Below are 11,919 nucleotides of genomic sequence, written 5' to 3'. Positions count from 1 at the left end.
TTGAACTGGGAAAGTAAAGGTCATGCCCTCAGGTCCATGGGCTGTCACCACTCTAGTATCGTAATCAATCTCTGCCTTCATCTCGGTGAGCCAATCCATACTGATGATGACATCGTAATGACACAGTGGGGCGACAATTAGGTTAATAAGTACTATTCTGCTTCCTAAGTCTATCGAGTAACTCTTACAAATCTTGGTAGTATCTGAGAAGGTCCCTGTGGCGGTAAGAAGTCTCATCCCAACCATAGGAGTAGTTTTTAATACTAGTCGCTTGACTGCTATGCATGATATTATTGAAATAATGGACTCGGTGTCCACCAATACAAAGGCTGGTATACCTTGGATATGTGTTGTGACTTCGAAACCTAATGGTGCTGCGGTTGCTGTCTCGGAAGCTTCAGCTGTAAGTGAGTGCACCCGAGCTTGTTGAGGATGATTCGGCTGTGCTGCCATAGGTCATTGAGGCAGACTAAATTGAGGTGCACGTGGCCGGTAAGATGGTTGTGAAAGCAGTGCTAATCATAGAGGTTAAGCTGAGATAGGTTGCGGCATCTTACGGTTAATCTTCTGAGGAGGGGCAAAGCCATTGTCCCTCATCCTGGTAAAACAGTAAGTGTTATTATGGCCCAACCTCTTGCAGTAGGTGCACCACACATCTGATCACCTCAACTGGGTCGATGGAGCCGTAATTCTGGGAGGCAAATTTGCATGTGGCCTCTTGCCGAGGAACGGTTTGCTCGGTAAATCAGGTCGAGGCCTCGAACCCATGGGTACACATGTATGAGACAATCTATCTCCATCCTACTCAGCTCGCAGGGACATGTTCACTAGCTCAGCATAGTTAGGAATGCTACTGCAACACATCTTCGTACGTATTTCAGGTTGCAGACCCTCAAAAAATTGATGTATTCACATCGGCTCGTCTGCTAGTATTAAAGGAGTGTATCTGGCCAACTCCATGAACCTGTTCTCATATTCCGACATGGTCATCCCTCCCTGTCAGAGGCTAAGAAACTCTCCCTCCTTTTCATTGCGATAAGCGAGGGGAAAGTACTTCCCATGGAAGCAGGTCTCAAAAGCTTCCCACGTCCATACATACCTAGCAGCCACTGTCCATAGGATGCTCTCCCACCATAGACTAGCCTCCTTCTCAAACATGTATGTAATCAGCTAAACCTACTCTGCTTCAATGCAGTGCAGCGGCTTCGGCATCTTAGAGATGCGGTCAAGCCAGTACTCGGCCTCCTTGGATCTGTGAGTACCCACAAAGGTGGGAGGTCGAAAGCACTGGAATCGCTCAAATAAACCGCTGACATTCATGTTTCTACCAAGATGCGCAAGTGGTGCCGGCCGGGCCATGCTTATGTTCTGGGCAAGGGCCCCCGCGATAGTGGTCCAAATCTGTTGCTGCTACTGTATCAAGAGCATCATCTGCTCCAACCTATCAGGAAGAGAAGCCACCTGAGGCATGCATGGTGTCGAGGTAGTCTCACGGTTCTGTTCCAGAACCGGTGGTGTACTAGGTGTTGGCCCATTTGTGGGGCCAGTGGCCGGTAGAGAATCCGGCATAATCTCGTGATTCGGGCCCAAACTGGGGTCCATATGACTATCGCTTAAGGGAGATGCCCCGTCACTCAATTCGCCAAGTGCAAGACGTGTCGTACTCCGAGTGGTCTTAAGTGGTATTCCCTATATACAACATAGGGGACAATATGTGTGAGATTCAGAACAAGTTTACTTAATTTACCAAAAATTTCACATAGTCCATAACAAAGGAAGCTTCCTGCATTTCATTTAATCAAAATTGTCACAATACATGAGATATAGTCTTACATGGATCATGACAGAAGATGCATGTGAGCTAATCTAAATAAGGCTTTAAATACTAAAATACACCAACAACTCTAACATACTACTAAGCCTATCAAGGCTATCACATAAAAAATAGGAAAACAAAGAAAACCCAAAGACAACTACAACATATGACTAGTCGTCCGACTCTAGTGATGGAGGAGGAGCACCCTTATCCTGCATGCAACACAAGAGGGTCTTTAAAGTGCGGAACATCTTCTTGAATTTCTATTTCATATAGACCTTATTCTCCTCAAGCTTTTACTTCACTTCGGCCTAGGTCTCTCTAACCCCCTATCTTAGGGTGGCCTGGCTCTCCTCAATCTGAGCCAAGCGGGCTTCTAAGGCAGCTCGATCACGGTGGTGCTCATGTGTAGTAGAAGTAGGGCTCCCATCATAGTCTTAGGTCTCCTCTCCTTCCTCTTCCTGCTCTTCCTCATCATCACTTCCCCCTTCATCACTTCCTTCTTCAAATTCTTCTTCCTCCTCCTTCTTTACTGCTTCCCTCCTCTTCCTCTATCTCATCACCATACTCATCAAGTCAGGCTTAACGTTGACGCGGCCTAATGCCCATGTTGTTGAGCGTAGTGTCATTTATGAAGTGGATCGGGGCAAGCTCATCCATGTTAAGTCTGTAGCCAAATTCACGAGCAAGCTTGCATATAAGTCTGCTGAATGGGAGTGAAATATCCATCCTAACGGCGCATGCGGTCTGGACTATCTGTAGTAGTATGTACGTAGGTAGGCATAGCTTGTCTCCCTGCCTAGCTCTATATAGGAAGTCCACCATCAAACGTGTGCATTCGGTTCGGTTGATCCACCTAAGATACACATTATATGTAAATATGTGATGGAGTAGGTGGAAGTCATGAGTCATCTTGGTCGCTGGGAGGCAATTGCCTTGCTTCAAGTGAACCAGTCGGCCATAAAGAAATCAAGTGCGGCGATCTCTTTCACGCATACTCTTGAGACTCTTCTCACTAGCGTGTACCTCTCCACGTTGAATCCCCATAATTCGGGCTATCACGTCCACATCGACAATGACTTCCCGCCTTCCCACAGGGATATTAAACTGTAGAAGCTCCAGTAGTGGATCTTGTATGTGGGTGTAGAAGGCTCGGATAGTGCCCTCACACACACGTGACTTGCCTTCAAATATGGGACCCCACCTGGCGTCCAATAGGAGGTCCATCACCAGATAAAGCCCAAATAGTCTTTCGTCCACGTGTGCTTTAAAGATAACTCTACGGCCTTGAAAACTACCTTGTCCGACGCCCGCCGGCAGAGCTCTTTCGAGAGGAATTTGGGGATCAAGATCCCGCTTCGTCCTTCACTCCCACTTAATGTTAGTGCTAGACTCGACGCCTTTCTGCTTCCTTGGATGGATAGGGTAGCTAGGCCCAGCTTTATCCGTGAGCACCCTCTTCTTTCCCATAAGGGAAAGGAGTGTGGAAAGGAAAAAGATGGCAACCACTAACTCAAAAAGAGCCATGAGAGTGAAGTAAGATTGAAGGATAAGATGAGTTGGTGGATTTTGAGGTTTATGAGACAAAAAGGTGGGTTTGTTTACTCAAATGAAAAGAAATAAAGGGGATTGAAGGTAGTAGTAGATGGGTTTGAGAGAATGGCAAGGGTGGGTGTAAGAAAAGGAAGAAGAGGAAGTTTGTGATGTATGGAAGAGAGATTTGAAAGAGAAATTGCAAGTTTGGAGGGGTTTGAAAGCTAGGGGAGGGTTGAAATGAGTAAATGAGGGTAAAGGGACCCTAAATAGGGTGGACCCACATGCAAACGGGCCCCACATGTGTGTGGGAAGGGTAGCGGGCCGCCGGACCCGCTAGCCTGTGGTGACCCACTCTACCGACTGCGATGCATCGTGGTCGGTGGGGTGGCGTCACCGCCTAGGGGTGGTGACCACCCCCCCGAGTTCTGAAAATGTGCGGGGGCCACTCTGGATCCCCCCGTATTTTACGGTTTGGGCCCCTATGGCCGTGAAGTGTATTTTCTTGCCTCATCTTGTACATATTCACACCTTTTGGCATGTTTCGAGTTGGAGAATTACCAGGTAATAGTCTAAATCCGTCGTTTAACGTCCTAAGGAGGAATTGAGATCATTTTATGTAGTCTTAGTCACGTACGGGCTAAATGCAACGGTCACTTTTCACCCGTTGGTGAAACTTAGGATCCTACGACTATTTCTACATTTCATCGCCCCCTCCTAAGTCAAAGTATATCAGTGTGCGTCGTGTTACCATAACCCAGGTCCAGTTTAATCCAAATCATGCTTTGATACCAACTTGTAACACCCCGAAAATCGGGGGTCGAGCAGAAGCTCAACTCCCGAGTTCCAAGATATTTAAATGTTGTCCATATTAGCACATTAAACATGAGTGGGATGATACTAAAACAGCATATCATACTCTAGAGATAATTAAGTTAAGCAAGCGGAAGACTGAGATAGGTATATAATGTATATAAGTGTTTCTGAATCCCCAGAGTATAAGTATGTTACCAAGCTGAATATATACATGTGTTGATCCAAAATTTACAAAATACAAAAATGTAAACGTCCAACTAATCCTTATAGTCCCTGTAATCCCATTGATCAGTATATGATCTACATAGACCCGCCTGATAGCTGAATGTAGGAGAATTCTTCCTCCTCGTCTATGAAATCTCAATCAGCAGCGTAGACATTGTCGCCACCTACATCTATAAAAGAGTCTAGTTGGTGTTTTAAAACACCATCCTAGAGTGGGAGTGAGTGATCAACTAAATGATACTATAAGGTAAAGGTTAACATGTTATCAATTCAGTCAAGCAGTAATGATAAAGTAATATAACAAACATTCCCTAACTACTCTACTTAATGTAAGGATGATAGGTGGCAATGATGCATGCCCTCGCCTGCACTTCCTCAGTGACACCATCTCAAGGTCACACTTGCTACTCCCATTGTGCCTTCATCACCAAAGCACATGCAGTGTGATGTATGCACGTGTTAGCTAAGTTCTTAATTAGGCTATTCATACAGCATATTCGGGAAGCTAAGATACCTCCCTTTATATCACTGACCCAAACAATGATCCATATAGGGTCGTCAATCCTAGTTAATCACATATGATAAGCAAGTTATAGGGCAACATCACCCCTGATTTGAAAAGCAGTGGATAGGCAAGTTTGCGAGTTTACACTCAAGGTCACTACGGAAGACTCGTCACCTTAACGTAGGCCTATTTTATACTCGAGGTCACTACGAGAGGTTCGTCACCTGATTGTAGGCCGATAGCTCGAATACAGTGTCCCATACCACTGTATTCGGCTCACAAGTTTAGGTTGCTCACTGATCACTATGGGGGGCTCGTCACCCCAACGTAGGCTGACAGCTCCACCACGGTGTCCCATACCACTATGCCCAGCTTATGAGTCTTAACGGATAGTGGTACCAAGGTTAAACGAGCTTTACATTGGTAAGTGGTACCTTAGATTCAAGCAATAGCATCCATACATGGTAAACACATATTAGGCCAATCAGGTTACTTGACAAGTTCGATTGGTACGAGCGCACACTAAATTAATCGACATCGACATCGATAATCACCGTACGACTCAGATTCATCGAACATATCTGTTGTAACGAAATTAGTTTGGCCACTTGATCAAAAACTGTTACCGTTTGCCTGGACTACGTATTAGTCCCAGTCATACTCAAATACAATAGGCATTCATATGTGATAGTGAAAATAGTATTTAACAACCAATTCAAATACAATTCTCATTCGAGCATTTTAACAACCATATTGCACATGTCAACATACATAGGTGTTTCATCCATAAATCACATAGTAGCAAGATAGGTTACATGAAGGAAACTGTAACTATAGATAAGGTAATTGAGAATCCTATCTCAACACCCTCATTAAATACATTTCAACAAGAAATTTCTCATTCAGACATTTTTTTTCAAACGCTTAGACTACACATTTCAACATACATGTAATAAATTAGTTATAACATATATTATGGCACATCCTTTCATAAAGGAGTTGTCATACATACAACAAATATGAATTTTAAATTAATAGTCATGGCAAGCATAAATCATAATTTCCTATTCATTCAAATATTTTAACAAAGACATGGAATGCATTTTGTATACAACCTAGTTTACACATAAATGATATATAGAAAAAGTCGTAACTAAGATCATATGATAGCAATCAAGTCAGACATAAATCATTGCTGACATTGAAAGCCTTAAAAACCATACCCTAAATGTTTATAGTCTGCACCTTTCCTCGGTACGCTCATTATGAACACGGTTCATACACCATGTATTTGTCTATAGCACAACGACTACCTAAACATTAAAATAGGTTAGCTATTTCACTGGTTTCTCTATTTGGATTCCTAAAACAGATTAGGGTTAGAATTTTTTACCCAAAAATGGAGTTGAAACGAGCTGAGTAGCTAGACATAAAGGCGATTCGATGAGTGGAGCAGCAGAACAGGAGTACTGCAGCAAACCCCAAAGGTTTCCCTTCGATCTCCACTTTTTTCTCTTCTTTTCTCTCTTCTCTCTCCTAGGGTTAGAGATAATTCGTATGGGATAAGAGAGGGGTGGGTTAAGGGCATTATATAGGCCCAGAAGTGATGTCAATGGCCCCAGGGCCATAGTATACTTACGTTATAGCCAAAAGGCGTCTGTTTCGGGCCAACAGAGCTCATGTGGAGGTCCATTACTCGCATATGTCATCGAGTAAGTTCCCCGACCATGGATCCAGGTTAAGGTTTCGGTCCGATCGGATTTGTAGATCGACCGTGGAGGACATATTTTAGTTCAACTGTTATCATCACTCGATCAGGGCCACAAGTATACTAACATGTATAGGGAAATTTCCTTGATCCAATGGTATAATTTAGTCAGAATCTCACAGCCTGAAGTCTTCAATTTTGCCCATAAGTGAATGGTCCAATTTACTTAAGTTTGAGTTCCTTTTCTAAAGATATTCACGTTTCTCACACATTTTGCTCAGGGCTTTAGTTATGCATTTTTGGGTACTATTCGGGCTCTATTCCCACGATGGTTGTCAAGCCCAGTAAGGTGGTCATAACCTTATAGTTTCGCAGTAATCGGACTTTTGACGCATGATCCAGGTTTGATATGGAGTTTCAATGTGCTCCCAAGAGCAACTGGGTTTTGAGATTGCTCCTAGGTTCTTGGGTAATGTTGAGTTAGCGATTCTAGTGGTTTTGGGTCTTGCAGTTTGTATAGATAGTGGTTCGACCTAATTCCACTAATTTTTTAGTTTAATACTTAATTAATTTTTTTCTAATTTTTAAAGGATTCAGTCCTTAGTGATTTCTGCCTGAGGTGGGACTCGGGTCTTTTTACTGATTTTTCAAGACGTTACATTGCCGGATTCTCAGCCGGCCACTGGCCCCACCAATGGGCCAACACCTTGTGCACCACCGGTTCTGGAACGGAACCGTGCGTCTACATCGACGCCACACATGCCTCAGGCAGCTTCTCCTCTAAATAGGTTTGAGCAGATGAAGCTCCTAATGCAACAACAACAGCAAGTTTTGGCTACCATTGCGGGGGTCATTGTCCAAAACATGAATGGAGCCCCACCTATGCCACCTATGCAGCCTGCTGTAGCTATGAGCACGAGTGGCTTGTTCGAGTGCTTTCAGCGCCTTCGCCCTCCTACTTTTGCGGCTACCCACTGACCCAAGGAGGCAGAGTATTGGTTGGATCGTATATCCAAGATGTTGAAGCTGCTGCACTGTACTAAGGCAGAACAAGTAGAGCTAGTTACGTATATATTTGAGAATGAGGCTAGTCTTTGGTGGGACAACATCCTACGAACCGTTCCTACAAGATATGTGTGGACGTGGGACGCGTTTGAAACTCGCTTCCATGGAAAGTATTTCCCCCACACATATCGTATCGGACCCTCACTTCCAGGATATGTTTGAGAAGGAGGGTGAATTTCTCCGCCTTCAACAAGGGGGATAACGGTAGCCGAGTACGAGAATCACTTTGCGGAGCTAGCCAAATATACACCATTGATCCTGGCGGACAAGCTGATGAGGATGCGATGATTTTTAGAGGGTCTACGGCCTAACATCTGTACAAAGATGTGTTGTGCTAGCATTCCCAACTATGCTGAGCTAGTGAACATGTCCTTGCATGCTGAGCAGGATGGAGACTGGGTGTCACGGACACGTATGCCAATGGGCCCAAGGCCTCTACCCAAGCTGTCAAATCGACCATTCCTCGGCAAGAGGCCGCTTACAGATTTGCCTCCCATGCTAATAACTCCATTGACCCAATCGAGGCGATCGGATCTTTGGTGCACCTACTGTAAGAGGGTCGGCCATACAGACACCTTTTACCAAGATGAAGGACAACGGCTTTATGCCGCCTTAGAAGATCAACCGTCAGCTGCCACAGGCTATTTCAGCTCCACCCCTACGATCCGCACCACCAGCACAACCATTCTATAGACCACCTATACCTCAAAATTAGCCACCTCATTGACATATGGCAGCACAACCCAATCGTTCTCAACAAGCATGTGTACATGCACTTGCAGCTAAAGCATTTAAGTCAGCAACTGTAGTGCCTTTAGCCTTCAAAGTCACTACTCACATTCAAGGTACACGTGTATTTCTATTGGTGGACACCGGGTCCACTATTTCGATAATATCATACTCTATAGTCAAGCGCTTAGGGTTGAACACTATCCCTATGGTTGGGGTGAGAGTCCTTACCGCAACAGGGACCTTCTCTGATGCTACTAGGCTTTGTAAAGGATGCCCGATAGACTTATGAAGCAAAACGGTGTGCATTGACCTAATCGTCACCCTGCTATATCATTACGACGTCATCCTCGACATGGATTGACTCACCATAATAAAGGCAAAGATCGACTGCGAAACCCAACTGGTGACGACACATGAACCCGAGGGCATGGCCTTTACTTTCCCAGTTTAGGTCAGTTAGCCCTACCGCATAAGTTGTTACAGTTCCTTATTGGAGAATGTTAATGGTCCGATGCTTGGGGACACGCCTATAGTCCAAGATTTCATGGACATGTTTAGAACGATACCTGGAATACCTCCTTAGCGCGAGGTCAACTTTACTATTGACCTTGTGCCTGGTGTGACACCCATTTCCTTGCCAACATACCACATGTCTCCATGTGAAATGGAGGAATTGAGGAGGCAGATAGATGATCTACAGGAATCAGGTTTTATACAGCCTAGTGTATCCCCTTGGGGAGGATTGGTATTATTTGTAAAGAAGAAGGATGAGTTGCTGTGGTTGTATAGTGATTATCACAGGATGAATCACATCACGGTCAAGAACAAGTACCCTCTGCCCAGGATAGATGACCTGTTTGACGAGTCGAAAGGGGCACGATATTTCTCGAAGATCGACTTACAGTCAGGCTATCATTAGTTGCACATTAGGGATGAAGACGTGCAGAAAATAGCATTCAACCAGTTTTGGGCACTATGAGTTTCTTGTGATGTCGTTCGGACTTATGAACGCACCGGCTGTGTTCATGGACCTCATGAACCGGGTGTTTCAGCCATATCTATACCGGTTCATCATCATTTTTATAGATGACATTTTGATATACTCCAAAAGTCGAAAAAATTATGAAGAACACCTGCGAGCAGTCTTTGATACTCTCAGGAAGAATCAGTTGTTTGCACAATACCAGAAACGTGACTTCTGGAAGGAGGAAGTCAAGTTTCTGGGACATGTGGTGTCCAAGGAAGGAATTGTCATGGACCTTGCCAAGGTGACCGCAGTGTTGGACTAGGAGCAACCCAGTTCTATTACAGAAGTGAGGAGTTTCCTCAAACTTTCTGGCTACTATCACTGCTTCATTAAAGATTTTTTCAAGATATTTAGACTGTTATCGTAACTCACTCGAAAGGATCTTGAGTTTGTCTGGAATGAGAAAGTAGAGGCAGCCTTTCAGGAAGTAAAGGACAGGCTGACGTCCATACCCATGCTAGTATTGTCAGAGCAGGGGATCAGATATACTATATACACTGACGTGTCTCGCATTGGTTTGGGTTGTGTTCTCATGCAAAAGGACAGAGTGATTGCCTATGCATCGCAACAGTTGAGGAAACACGAGAAAAACTACCCCATGCACGACCTGAAATTAGCGGTGGTCATTTTTGCATTAATGCTCTGGAGACATTAGCTCTATAGAGAGGAGTTCGAGCTCTTTTGTGACCACAAGAGCCTCAAGTACATCTTCACGTAGAGAGACCTGAATATGAGGTAGCGACGTTGGATGGAAACCTTGAAAGACTTCAAGTTTGAGATCTCCTACCATCCTGGCAAGGCCAACCTTGTGGCCGACACTTTGAGCCGCAAGAAGACAATAGAATTTGCAGCTCCACTGATGATAAAGAAATGGAATATGGTAGAGTTTGTGTGAGACTTCGAACTGAAGCTTATAGTAGAGGAGCCATTCGAGAATGTCACACACATCCATGTACAACCACTTATTTATGACCGAATCATTGTGGCTCAGAAAGAAGACGAATTGTTGGTGAAGTTAAGGGAACAGGCAGGTGAGAGTGAAGAATCTGAATGTAGAGTTAACTCAGATGGAGGTTTACGATACCGTGGCCGCCTATGCGTCCCAAACCGTCATGACTTGAGAAGGGAAGTTTTAGAGGCTGCTCACAATTCAAAGTTGGAAATGCATCCAGGTAGTATGAAGATGTATAAAGACATGAAGCATTCATATTGGTGGGATAAAATGAAGGCACAGATAGAAGACTTCGTGTCCCATTGTCTCACGTGCCAGCAAGTCAAGGGCGAGCATCACCGACCTCCTGGTTTACTTCAGCCCATACTCACAGTTAAATGGAAATATGATTTCATATCTATGGACTTCATTTTTGGGTTACCGAAGACGAGGAAGAGGCATGACTCCATTTGGGTGATTGTGGACCGATTGACGAAATCGGCTCATTTCCTCCCGGTTACAGTTTCAAACTCAACCAACGATTTAGCCAAGCTGTATATCAAGGAGATTGTACGACTGCATGGAGTTCCTATGGAGATTGTGTCGGACCGAGACACGCAATTCATGTCTATATTCTGGACTCAAATCTAAGAAGCAATGGGAGTACAACTGAAGTTCAGTACCGCGTTCCACCCACAAACCGATGGGCAGACAAAACGAGTGAATTAGATATTAGAAGATATGTTGCGAGCGTGTGTGCTTGATTTCAAGGATAGTTGGGATGACTGTCTTCCTTATGCCGAGTTTGCTTATAACAACAGCTTTTAATCAAGCATTGGCATGACTCCCTACGAAGCATTGTATGGGCGCCCATGTCGAGCACCACATTGTTGGACAGAAGTTGACGAGAAGAGCTTGGTTAGCCCAGATCTAGTTTAGGCAACCTCAGAGAAGATCGACATTATTAGGTGTTGGCTTTTTACAGCCCAGAGCAGACAAAAGATTTACGCCGATACCCGACGGTGACAATTGGAATTTGAAGTTGGGGACCACGTAATCCTGAAAGTTTTTCCAATGAATGGAGTCCTTCATTTTAACAAGAAAGGGAAGCTTACGCCGAGATTCATTGGCCGATTCCAGATTCTAGACCGAGTGGGTGTGGTAGCATACCACTTTGCTTTGCCCACACCACTCGCAGGCATGCACAAAATATTTTATGTATCGATGCTAAAGAACTATGTTCCTAATCCCACTCACATTATCAAGTGAGAGCAAGTACAGCTAAGTGAAGATGTTACCTATGTACTTCGACCAACACGTATTCTATACAAGAAGGAACAAGCATTGCGGAGCAAAGTTATCCCACTTGTGAAAGTATTATGGACTCACCATACAGAGGAAGAGGCTACTTGGGAAACGGAAGCTGAAGTCCATAAGAACTACCCTCAGATCCTCGAGGAGTACGAAAAGGTACTAATTTTGGGGAATTTTTTTTTTAAAGGGGGATAGATTGTAACGTCTCGAAAAAATTCGTACAAAGGCCCGAGTTCCACCTCAGGCA

This window comes from Magnolia sinica, chromosome 2, assembly GCF_029962835.1.
Source record: "Magnolia sinica isolate HGM2019 chromosome 2, MsV1, whole genome shotgun sequence".
NCBI lineage: Eukaryota > Viridiplantae > Streptophyta > Magnoliopsida > Magnoliales > Magnoliaceae > Magnolia > Magnolia sinica.
This window is presented reverse-complemented; position numbering follows the sequence as displayed.